Raw genomic sequence first — 13,984 nt, 5'->3', positions numbered from 1 at the left:
TTTCTCTATTTATTCCATTTATATTCGAGTCAATTGCAATTTATATATAATTTTAATATATAATTGTATTATAGTTAATGCTTTTATGGATCCGACAAAATCTATTTCTCATTATATATATGATCATTCCAATGCATCTGCGTTAAAAAATTATTTTCTATTCAGTTAAACACAAATTTAGTAACATTTTGATTTCTGAGTTGGGCTGACTCCCACACGTCGATATAAAAACCGTTTAAGCTGCCTTAAACAGGTGCTCAAGCAATTTTTTAATTTCGACTTCAGCGTCACTTCCAAATTGGAAATTTCTGACTTGTTATAAAAACACGAACGTATTTTAAGGGGAGCACTTTTTTGCATTAAATTCTTCACTGCAAATATTAAAAACCGTATTTCAGTTTCTTCTTTAATTGCACAAGTTAATAAACGTAATTATGACTATTTAATAAAGACTGCAATTTCTTTCAAGATTCTGCAATATAAAAATTGTTTACTTTACAATATATTTATATACTTTGACACAAGATGTGCCAAAAAAGTAGAACAAGCTTTTATTTCCTTGAATATTGCACCTAGACATATACTTCCAGTTACAAATAACATTAAATAAAGTGAATAGCTGTATGAAAACAGTTTGGTTTCTGTGGAATTTGATAGTAAATATTTAAATATTTCCGCAGTGTAGTTTGGACAGAAGATGTTACTTTAATCGAGAGAGAAACATTAATCTTAAAAATCTCTTTGGAATCTCTTTTGGAATATTAAAAATTATTTTTCCCTTTCTAAAATTCTTCATCAGTGATATTTATGGTGTAACACTTCCAGAAACATTTTAATTAGCCCCATTTTGTAAATCAGTATTCTGAATAGTAACTGTTAGTTACTATTCAGTTAGTTTTGTTTGGCATTATTTCTGAACCAAGTAATGAATTACTTTCGGCCGTATGTACTTTGTGGATCTTTAACGAAGGATTCATAAAGCCTTTTTTAAAGCCACAAAAGATTAAATGAATCGCATACGTTCAAGTATTGTTAAAAATAATGCAAGTTCTTTTCGGAATCTAATGTATTTATTTTGAATTAATTTCTAAGAGCTTGAATTAATGCATTATCGAATTTTTTTTTTTAAATCAATGAAAATTGATAAATGGTTTATTACTTTCTGATTCTGTTCTTTTAATAATCTTTAGTATTATGTATATTATACTTGAAAAAACTTCTTGCGAAAGTCTCGCTCAAACATTGTCAGAGTTATGGGGAAAATGATCTAAGTCAATACATTTGCCTTTTAATGTATCAGCATTTTTTTTTTAAATAGAAGCATGAGACTGTCCTTAAGTAAGAGTGTAAGGAAAACATTTTACTCACTGACACTTTCTCGTTCTTAGGACCATATAAAAATTTAATTAATTAATTAATTATTTTTCTTTACAGAAGCAAAAATATTTTCATATATTTTGGTCCCTTATTTAATGAAACTTTGCAACAGCAAACGCTTGCTTCACCATTTTCACCACCAGATATAAATATATAAAAATAAAGTAAGTTAATAATTTTAGCAATATTTTCTGAAAGTATTATTTCACAAAAATACCTTTTACACTCCCTAATAACTCAAAACTTTACCTTTTTAATTATTCAAATTTCATTTCCTTAAAATATTTCTCTGAAGTTAGTCATTTTTTAAAAATTTATTTGATACGCAGTTTGCAATAATATTTTTATAATCATGATAAAATTGTAATCAATTTTATTTTTCCATTAAGCCATTCAATTGCGGTCTTTTGTCAATATTAAAATTAGGTTAAAATTTTGCTTTCTCTAGATATTAACTCTCAAAAAACAAATTTTCACTTAGCAGTACATTTTTTAATTTTCAAGCGTAACAATTTGTAGTAGATTGATTCCATTATATTCATATTTCCCATTCTTATAAAATAACAAAGTTACATTTTAAATAACTGTATTTCATATAAAACAGGTAATTACTTTAAAAAATCGATTTTTTGGGAAAATTGTTGGTTTTTTTTAAATTTAATATTCTTAATGTTTGAACAGGTTTCTTTATAAAATTGTTAGAATTTGGGTTCTAAGTCTATTTTTTTTTGGAAGTTGGACGGATTTTTATATTTGCATTTACATAAGTTTTAATGCTATTTTACTTATTTAGATGCCATTTTCCCAAATTTTAATCTTTGATAGAATTTTGATAATAATCTTTGATAGATTCGTTAAAAAAACCCCACAAATTAAAGTGTAATGCAAATTAAAAAACAAAGAAATGAATAGAATAAATTTTCATCAAATTTTTTCAAAAATGCAAAGTTTGAAAATTTAAAAAAAAAATCTATCTATCTATATATAAATCCTTGCAAACAAGAATAGCTGACGTAGAAAGACTTTTGATGTCAAATGTCATAACAAAGAAAGAGAGAGAGAAAATGGAAATAAAAAACAAATATTTAATGACAAAGTCGGAGAGCAGATAACAGTTCATTAATTAAAATACAATCAATATGTATTTAATAAGAATTACTAAAAGAATTTAATTACTCATTTGTACATGTAAACTTGACGTTATTTCTGAATAAATAAAGTGTAGTTACAATACACTGATAAATATGAGCAACAAACTGTTATAATATATTTTGGTCAAAAAATGGTTCAAATCACGGTTAAATTATTCCTTGTATGAGATAATTTCTTAAATTACTTGTTCACTTAATATGTACGTTAATGGTCATTTGAAAAATATCTGATTAGACGGTTAATATATATAATAATAATGTATGCAAATAAGGAGGAAAAATTTTCCTTTAATCAAATATTTTATTTTTTTTCTAAATAATGAAGTCAAAATGTTCAGTTTAGAGACGAATTTAAAGTTATATTGTCGAACTATAACTAGAAATCAAAGCAATTGTCCTTTGTGGATAAATCATGGATAAAAACTACTTGGAGAAATCATGGTGAAATGCCACTTGCAAAATTTCTCCAATGAAAATTTATTGCAGAAAGACAAGTAAGTAATACTTGACAATTTTATCAGTTCAAAAAACCGGTCCTCATCGATTGGGAAATAAAAGTAAAGGACTGCATTCTCAGCAATTTAAGATAGTTGCAGTTATTAGATTTTAAAGGCGTAGGGAAAGCAGAAAACCCCTTACGATTCCGGAGTTAAAGTGCTTTTCGTTTCCACTTTAAGTAGAGAAAAAACGAATTAATTTCAAAAATGCGAATAAATTGAATTTATTACACATACTTGATGGTCTTTTGGAAAACAAGCAGAATTAATTTAAAATCAAGATTTTATTCTTCTTCTTAAAAAGGCAGAATAATCAATCTTTTATAAGTTCTTTGTTAACTCTTTGGGTATGGATATTTTAAAAAAAACTTTTGCATTTGTAATAGATTTAATTTGGTGATGTGGGGAATAATATATAAAATGTTTACAGATGATCGTCATTCGTAGCATATGAATAACTGAAATTCTTTATCCGTAACGGCTGTATGACAAGTTTCAACCATATGCAATTCAAGTACCCAAAGGGTCGTCCAAGAAAGAGATTTTACTATACTGAGATACTTGAATAAGCATATATTTGACCAGTGTAATTTTCATGCGATGCTGTATCTTCACTTTGGAAAATAAAAGTAGCAAAAATTAGACCCAAAAATGCGTGATAAAATAAAATTAAAAAAGAAAAAGAAAAAAAAAACCCTCGCAACTCAAAAGTTAAAATAAAATTTGAATTTAAGTGGTTAGAAAATAATTAATTTTAAGAGAGGAGACAAACTGAGGTTATTTTACACTGGCTATAGTATTCAGGATTATTTATATATTCCGCATCTTAAAACTTGAAATTTTGAAAATTTTACTCAAAATTACTTTCTCAAATAATACTTCATGAAATTACTTCAAAATTTCTTTCTCAAATTACTTCCTCAAATAATACTTTCGAACAAACTACGTAGCAAATTTCAAATGTAAATTCATATAATAAACCGATTTAATTATAAGAAAATGAATAAATTTTCTCTTTGAGTGAACTCTATCACGTAAAAATAATCAACTTGTATAAACATTATGAATATGAAAGCAAACTTAAAGTTTTATAAACACAAAATTGAAATTTCCATTTTAGAACACTGCAATATAAATATTATGACAGAATTTACTGCAGCTTCTCTCTAAAATAATAAAACACCTGCATATCTTTGAAAAGCTTCATGTTTCAAAAATGACAGATGTATAAATTCATATTCTGAAACAGTTCAAGCAAGAAGAAAGCAAGATTGACATCACAACATATGAGGTGTCAAGACCTATGAACATAAAAGGTGCATATTTATTTCTTCAAAAACAGAAAGACATGTCTGGAGGGCGAACTTCAGCAACAAAAGAAAGCTGCTAAAACAAGAGAAGTTCAGTGAACCAGATCGGTGAAGTTTCGAAGATTTAAAACTAAAATCTGCAACCTCGAACAGCTTTCAGTAGAATAAAACTTCTGCCAAAGGAATATATAGGATTACAGTATTTAAACGTTTTTTTACTGAATAAAGACAAAAGGTAATTACTAAGTAATTAACGATGAAGTACCAAGTGAAATCTTTTTCTTTTCTATTATCTTTTATCTTGGCTATTGGCACAAATGCAATTTATTCATTCAAGTTATAGCAAAGGACAAAGAAGTTAAAAATGATATTTAAAAAAATCAGAATTTTTCGGGCATTGATATCAATTATATTTATCATTAGCATTATCTTTACTTCTTTTTTAGCTTACATTTATTTGAATTTCTTAACTTTGATTCCAGATGAAACTTTGTAACGGATTGTTTAATCTGTTATTGATATGCTATTTTGAAAAGTTGTATATTTATATACTACTATACGCCTTTGGCGATCTACCGGTTCGCCAATCTTAATGCTCGTTAAAATTTTAATAATTAAATATTTTAAGTAATTCCTACTTTAATAACTTCTTCATCAAAATATTTCAAAACTTCACATTTTGATAGCCATATAATTCACTCATAATATTATAAAGGCCTTCAGTCATAATGTAATATGTATCTCTCTAATTTTCTGTTAGCTCCCGTAGAATTTATGCTTTAAATTACAAGGATTAATCTGCAATTAATATAATATTTTTTACTGAAACAAACTATTTTTTTAATAATATGATTACTGAAAACAGCTTCACTGAGCATTTAAACCTTAGGGGCACTAAAGAATATTCTTAATTTATGCAATATCTCAAGAATTTGCCAACAAAATTTTCTTAGATCATCATGAGCAAATCGATGAATTAACAATGTTTGTTTTTAAATGCATCAAACACTAAGAAAATAAACAGAAACGTTTAAAATGATCGGTCTAAAACAGGTTAAAAAAACTACTTCAAAAAACGATGTACTTGAAACTATAAGCATATACAAAAAATATGACTAACATAAATACAATTTAATTACAAAAGCATAAAACTGACCTAAAAATAATTTAAATCAAGTCATCATCCATTGAAAATAATTGTCAACAATCAGAACACAATGCGCATACATGAATTTTCAACACTAGTTATGGCAACGCAAATGCGTGAATTTTCTACGCCAATTGGAGTAACGCTAAGCAGATTAGAAATTTTTAATTTCCTTTATTCTGTTTTATTTTAATTCAAAAGTACTTCAGAATGAATCTGAAAGATCGATTAATTAACAATGTTTAATTTTAAATGCATCAAACACTAAGAAAATAAACAGAATCGTTTGAAATAATCGGCCGAAAATATGTTAAGCCTATCCTTGTTAGGGTGAAAAAAAACTGAAGCCTTACTCATTTGGCGGTGACGGAATCAAAAGATATTTTGGCGGGAAAGTTAGTTTTTAATTAATAATTAAAATTCTAATTAAAAATTCTAAAAAAGGGACCCCAGGTGCAGTTTCCCGACCTCCAAGGTATTCATGTGCCAAATTTGATAGCTGTAGGTCGAACGATCTGACCTGTAGAGCGCCAACACACACACATTGAGCTTTATATAAGTTTAGATTGATGATAATTAATCAATTTAATGTTTTCTGAGCTTAATAATTAGTTAATTAAAAACTTGTCTCCAAATAAATAGCACCTTCTGAAATTAGGCTTCATAAAAGTCAATTTGATGTGCTCTTAACATTTGCAATAATACATTATAAATTAAATTTTCGATAAATAATAAGTTGAAAAAACAGAAAATCAAAAAAATTCTGGTTTTTAAAACATGAATAAAAGTTCAATTTAAAAACTTTTTATTATATTTAGTCTTTTTAATAACATTTTATCATTTTTAATTTTAAAATAATCTGAATAGATTATTTTAATTTTAAAAGTCATCTTATTTACAAATTTATTACATTTGAAGTTTGAGCTTTGTGAATTCGTTATTTCTTAAGCATTTGTCTTTCTTAAGCATTTGTCTTTCTTAAGCATTCATTATTCCTTAAGCATTTCTAAATGCTTCTACAAAAGAAATAAAAAATGTTTACTTATATGAAGCCGCATTTCATAATTTAGTTCCGAATTTTCTTTTGATGTTGTAATTCTTGCAATCCTGGCTATTGAAAATTATAATATGATTATATAAAATACTGTTAGGAATTAGCGTGAGTGATCGGCACAAAACTTATCACATGTTTCCTAATAAAGGTGTTATCCCCCATATAAAATTGTGGCCCTTAGTCAAGGTCGTGAATGGCAGTAATGCTCAGATTTTTATTTTCAAAGGCCCACATGTGCTTCGTACTATAGTTATAAAATGCAGTGATTGTGTATTGCTTACATGGCATTAAGGAGCAAGAGCTACGATATATCGATCTTTGCCACAACACTATCTTATTTGCTGAATCTGGGATGCAACCTTTGGAATTTTGTATGACGATTAATCGTTGACATGCGGTTAATACACAAGTATCAGAAAATAGGACATGCATCTTGGATGCTTGAAACCAAAGTATATCGCAGAATTATAATTGTAGTTTTAAGATCACAAACTAAATTTCATTTATTTAAATTATTGTCTTTATATGTACTTAAAAGTACAGATAAACAGACGATGAATTTGCTTTCGGATTTAGTTCACTAATACAAATCTACATTTTGAAAATTAAACCTATATATCAAATTTTATTTATCTATCTAGCCCTTTGCGTTCTATAATCATCATGTTTAACTGTATTCGGACAGCGATGCAGACAGATCTCCTGTGAATTGAATTCGCTCATGATGTTACAAAAATCTACAAATTTGGTATTAAGAACATGTACCAAATCTTATCCATCCAGCACAAAGAGTTTCTGAATAATCATGTTCACATAAAGATAAAAAGATATAAATCTAATAATGTGTTTCTCGGGCTAGGCAAGTTTTAAAGGTAAAGATTTGTCAAAATATTGAGTTTAAATTTTTAAATGTTCACAACGAGTTCTTCTGCATAATAGTAAAAAGGAAGTGGATGGACATTTCAGAACTCCAAAAAGTAAATGACTGAAAAAATTTCAAAAGCGAAGATAGGCAAACAGCCATTATTATAACCCTAAAATTGAATTGTAACTAAATCATCACTTTGTAATAATCCAATCACATTCTGATGTACATTAATAAGCAATTGTCAATCATATAAGTGCAAAAGATGTTAGCATTTGTTATAGGCAGCCAAATGCTAATTTAATTATTACACAGCAGTGATTTCCAGATAAAAGGAACGGTAATTTTTACCATAAGATATTTCTTCGTTCTTTATATTATTCAGTTTCCTATTTTTTAAATTGCGTATCATCAAGATTGTGTCTTACGGCCTTTGTCTTATCTCTTTGAACAGGGATTTAAATTCTAAATATTACAATAAAAAAAGCTGTATGACTGAATTTAAATTCCAATCCTATTCTTATAACATGAACTAAGACAAAGAATAAACTCGACTAATACTTTGCGATAAGACACTTTTAATCGATACAATCTCCAAAAAAAGCAAGAAAAAATTATGGATACATTGCTGATATTGTGAATATTTCTTTAACAAAAACTGTGCTTGTAACTGAATATTTGTTATTTGAATTGTTCGAAGTGGATTAAACAGTTTTCCCCGAAACTTGGATAAGATCGAGTACAGAAGTAATGTCTTTAAGTACTTTAACTAAATATTCACTGGTAGTTCTCAAACTACCCGCTAATTAGGGACCATTGTAATTAAGCCTTGTCTTTTCATGCTCTTAACTTTAATATTTAAGTTATCCTCTTAATAAAACACTGTAATTAGCAAGAATTAATCTTAAGAGAATTCTAAGTACTTGTTCTTCAAGAATGTATTATGTAGCCTTCGGATTTTTTTAAAATTGTCAGTTGGTTAATCTCTTTCGAAAGAGGTTTTTATTTCCCTCAAACTGTCAATTAAGCTTTAGATGAACACTTATTATTTACTTTAATTAGCAATGATTTAAAATAAAACTTTATTAAAACAATATTTTATTGTTTCAATAAAAATAATATGTCATAACCCATTTGGATCCTTATTTCATCGCATTTACTAATAAAGAATAATTTTGTCAGCATATATTCTGTGGCTGATGTTACTTGATAATTGTCGTGTGCGCATAATTCAGTGAAACAAAAGAAATGTCCGAACATTGCTAGTTATAATGTAAGTTATAATAGCACAAAAAAGGCTAATAAATGAATAATACAGTGTTAACTTGATTTTGAAAAAACATATTTTCTAAAAAATAAAACAAAGCTTAAAAATGCTTCGGTAATTTAATTATTTTTATTTAAAACTTTTCTGGTAAAAGCAGTTTAAATAAAAAAATTAAAAATTATTCAAAGAATCGTTTGGTAGAAATTTTTAAATGCAAATCAACAACATCATGTTATTTGTATAATGACATATTTCAAAAAATAAGCATTTTTTTTTCAGCTGCATAAAAAATATAGATTATTTTTAAAATATTTACAAAACTTACCCAGAACTTTTGATTTGTTTAAACGATATATATCGAAAATACTATTTAACTGTTATTGTTTTGTGACTAAAATTGTAAACAAAAGCGTGCATTTCGAATTCGTATTTAGTTATACTTCATTGCTCCTAACGGTGAACTTTAAAAACAACATTAATCATTTATCAAAAGTCAATAGACCAGAGCTCTGTATTTGATAGAAATGAAACTTCAAGAAGGAAGATATTAATAGAGTAATTCATTTGTTATATTTGCATGCATTGAAATGTATATATTTTTTTCTCTTGAAAATCTCCCATAATTTTCAAAATTTATCTAAAACTTTATGTTTATAGATGTCTCAATATTCAGAATCATGTAAAAATATATAAAAAATTGTAAGTTGCAATTAGAAATTTTGCAGATTACACAATTATAAATATGTAAATGGTCTCTTATGTGAGTGTAGTTTGCTTATATATCTCTAAGCTGAATGATATATTTTCGTTGTTATTTCGCTTTGATAAATTACCAGTAATAAGATGTGTCCATATGCTTTCTTGAAGTATAGTAATTTTTACGAATGTCAGTAGTAAAGCTAACATTTTTTTCTAAAGTCTTATCATTTTTCACTTTTTTTTGGAACTACGATAATGGGCTCTGTATTTTTACCATTATTTATCAGTTCCTGACCAAGGTATAAATTCAACACATTAAGCTTAAGAATTAAATAAATACAAACATCTTAGCACATTAGACTCTCAAAATTTACACAAGACTATAACAGAAGAAATGATGTTAATTTCGAGCAAAGTACATTGAGGAAAAAATCGTTAATTCTGCTTACTCTTTAGAAAGTGAACAAGTAAACCTTTACTTAATTGTTCCATTACACCTAATTCAAAAAATGAATCAGTCAACAATTATACAATTTAAAATCAAAAATATCTAATTCTTTTTATTTCTTTAACTATCTTGAGAAAAAATGTAACTGTATTAAATGCATTAGTATCGATATATTTAAAAAAAAATCAGGAAACTAAAGAATCAGTCGCCTAGCCCCAAGCATTGATTTTAATTCACATGAGGGCCCAGCATTCCTAGACATATTATTTAATGATCACTCGATCCACAATGTTCTAAAATTTAGAGAAATTACGAAATAAACCTTGCCTGAGTTCCAGCCTTAATAATAGGTCCAATTTCACCACTATGCAAACGTTACTTACTCGTTATAATGCTGAATATTTATTATTCACGTTTAATTTAAAATAATACATTCTTTTATTTTGATACAGAGTGGTTTGTTATAAAAAACATTATATGATTCATATAATAATAATATGGTTGACGAATAACTGGTCTACGAAGACAGCTAGTGTATTATAAAATAATAGCATCGCATAAAAAATTTTGGTATAAAAATTAAGGTAAGTCTGAATTTTAATATAAGTCTGAACGTAATGAATTACATGCCCAAATTACAGTCTTGTCCATTATGGCATTCTTAAGCATAAATGTCAGTCTTTAGTAAATTTTATGGAAGTCTTCTGACTGCCAAAATGGATCATCAAAAGAAATGTGACGTTGGACATAAACATAGGGAAGTTATTTCACAGTCAGCTGCTTACATAATCTTCTGAAGGCTTTCATCTGCTAGAATACTCGTGTTCAGAGTTAGTTGTACGTTTTCACCACAGACTGCTTGGTTTACATTTTTACGTCATCTTTTAAAACATCGAAACGCCAGGCTGTCTTGAAGTAAAAACATAAAAGGAAAGTTGCGATAACGATCCAAATGATGATTCGACAAAGATTTGAATTGAGTGTTTATGTATTGCAACTTATCAAGTCGATTAATTTAGATGGCACCAGAGAAAGTCAACATTGAATTTGTTTATAGAAATGAAGTGCTAGTAATGCAACTAAGAGGATACAATTATGTGGAATCTAATTAAAAATAAAAATAGACATAATTCAATTTAGGACAAGTTCCAATTATAGAGTTTAATGACCTGCAATACTTTCGAATAACTTTATTGTTGGCATATAAAAATATTTTCAACGTGTTCCCTTTTCTGAATCAAAGGGAATAACTAGAACAAAGAAAATTAGAATAAGAAACATCATAGTATGGTAATGTTATTTTAAAAAGTATCATTCATTTTAAAAGCTGCATTTTTATAGTAATATTTTGCTGTCCTTTTAAAATCAAGTTTATAAATTCATAAAAATGCATCAAAATAACAGAAGGTTCTATTCGTTAAATTCAAAACAAAAGTATGTAACCAAGTCTTGAATATCAAATATTTTGAAATATGAATTTACAGAATTTATAATTAAAAGTTTTAGTCTGCTCAATAGACTATTTAATTATGAAATACAATTCCACAATTAAACAGTCTATTCAATATTTCAATAGCGAATGCATAGTAAAACTATTGCATTAGTTGTTGCATAATAAAGATATGGAAACGAAAGGGTAAGAAAAAAATCACATGGTGATAAAATTTGTATCCATAAAACCTAAATTTAAAAATTTGAAAGTGATACAAAAGTAATTTTATAAATAAAATGCTCTGGATTTTTGAAGGAGAAATTTTAAAATTTTAATTATATGAAACTAATTAAATTTTAATCTTATGATAATAAAAAATTTTTAATTATATGCAAATATAATTAAAAGTTTAATTTTTCGAGTGAATTCGCCATCATAAATGTATGAGCAAATTTCGTAAATTTATACACAATGGTTTATTCTCTAAAACATTTTGAACGATTCTTGCATCACAATGTACAAATGTCATGCCAAATTAAAATCAATGTGTTGAAATTTTAAAAAAATGTTTCATGAAAAAAATAGTTTGGAAAATAATTGTTTCATTAAACTCTTGTCTGACTTTTATACGATTAAGTGATTTAGAGGCATGCCTGGACATTTTTTTCCCTGTTAGGATGTTTTGTGAAATCGAAACGTTTGTATTACAATTAAGTATATATGTTGTGAGCTAGTATATACATTATCTGATCATGGATTAAACATTATTCATATAATTCATAGAGAAAATTTTATATGATCGGTAAGATTTTTTACATTTTATTCTTTTATACATATCTTTAATTCTATTTATAGGTATATAAAAAAATTTGAGCTGGCGAGGGGTGAACAAAGGATGATTTTCTGCCGCTGTTAGACCTCAGAAGCATATACTTACGATACGATTTAAAATGATTAATATACGAATATTGTTAAGTCAAAATGCTTCAAGAAATAATTCATATTCTTGATCAAAATACTTCTTCTAATTCACATTTTTGATCAGAATGCTATGGTTTTTTTTTTTTACCTCGTTACATTTATTTTAATAAATTCTATAAAGCATCGAATTGTTAAGTTTTGCTTTTTTTACTGATCGTATAAAAATAATTTATTTAAACATTACTGATCAGATTAAAATAATTTATTCACAGGCTGCATTTCTCTACAAAAAAAAATCTGTATTGAAATTAAATATTGAAATAGTCAACGCATGCTGAAACCGAAAGTATCATTTAATTGAACAACAGAGAAAAAGTATATATGTTGATGATTTAAACTTAGACTGCAATTTAATTTAATTTATTTAATGACAGTTCAAAATCAAGACGTAATTTATTTTACAATTTTTGTTTAGCATAGTTATCAAACCGAAGTGCACGCATGCTTTAATTTATAAATAAGAAGTCATTAGCTAGTAATTATGAATATATTTTTAATTTTCCCCAATATATATGTATATATATATTTTAAAAATAAATAAAAGTATTTATTTTTACAAAGTAACTAAAATTATGTAATAAAACTAAAATAATCATTAATATCTTGATTTAATGATTTATAGAATTATGAAACTAAAATAACCAGTTATTAAAAGATGAACCTTAGGCCACAAAATGCCGAAATCTTCCTCTGATCAAGTTGCAATGAAAATTTAATGCAGACAGTTTTATTCACTATTCTAATAATAATTTATATTTATTTTCAAATAACTTACTTTTGGCCATGGTAATATCTAAATGCATCATAGAGAACTACATTTCCAGTTTAACTTAGATCCAAGAGTATAACTTCCTGACTTGGAATAATTCATGATTACAACAAAACGGTTACGCACATGGAATTAAAAAGTAACAAAAGTTGTTAGCAAATATGTCAAACCGAAACACTTTAATTCGCAAGTGAATCTTTTATAGCATTAAATCATTTTCCTGACCTTGGAGTAGAGGGATTATATACGCTTCAATGAAAACTGATGTCTTTTCAGAAAAAAAGTTGCAACTATTCAGAGCTTTAAGAGTTACCTACTCTGCCGTAATGATGCTGCTATTAAGTAAAGATTTCCTTGAAAAAAAAGTCATTAATTCTATTTTAATCATTGCTTTGAAATTGCCTTAAATCAAAAATCCATTATTCCAAATATTTTTCACGGTAGACAGTGTATTGAAACAGAATTTCAAATTAATTTCATCGAATCAAATAACTTAGTTTCTTAATAGCATATTTGTTTACAAATAAAAACAAACAATTGTTTACAAATAAAAAGCTCAAGGATAATAATAAAAACACTAAAGCATGAAAAAGCGACAGAATGCAGAATATTATCACGTACTAAATAGAAAAATACTGCTATGCATATTAATTAAAATCGGGTCGTATGAAGCCCTTATGCAGAAATAGCAGCAAATTCAAAAATTATCTTTGCCGAAACAAAGACAGAAAAATATTTTTAAAATTTTAGCTTTGAATTTTCAGTTTGTTCAAAAGGCATGAAATCGAAAAAGAATTTCCCCCCTTTGAAATTGAATTCTACCTGTATATTAAAAATATACAGACTCCGGGTGACGATTCTTGTCGAAATTAAATAAGAAAGTTTTCTTATAAGATTTCAAGATTGTAAACAAATTAGAAACTCAAAGCTGCAAATTGAAAAGCGATACCATATCTTAGTCAAATAGAACAAATACTGTTTTGCATA

General features: G+C 26.8%; 2 protein-coding genes across 7 annotated transcripts in view; one reads left to right on the top strand and one right to left on the bottom strand.

Annotated features, from left to right (window-relative positions):
- Positions 1-13,984, top strand: part of LOC129968928 (ammonium transporter Rh type A-like) — a 207,932-nt gene that overhangs the window by 33,891 nt on the left and 160,057 nt on the right. The gene's annotated exons all lie outside the window — the stretch shown is intronic.
- LOC129968927 (ammonium transporter Rh type A-like) overlaps positions 1-13,984 on the bottom strand; it is a 198,703-nt gene that overhangs the window by 38,368 nt on the left and 146,351 nt on the right. The gene's annotated exons all lie outside the window — the stretch shown is intronic.

Source organism: Argiope bruennichi, chromosome 5 (genome assembly GCF_947563725.1).
Source record: "Argiope bruennichi chromosome 5, qqArgBrue1.1, whole genome shotgun sequence".
Taxonomy (NCBI): domain Eukaryota; kingdom Metazoa; phylum Arthropoda; class Arachnida; order Araneae; family Araneidae; genus Argiope; species Argiope bruennichi.
Note: the sequence above shows the minus strand (reverse complement) of the source record. Positions and strands in the feature narration are given on the sequence as shown.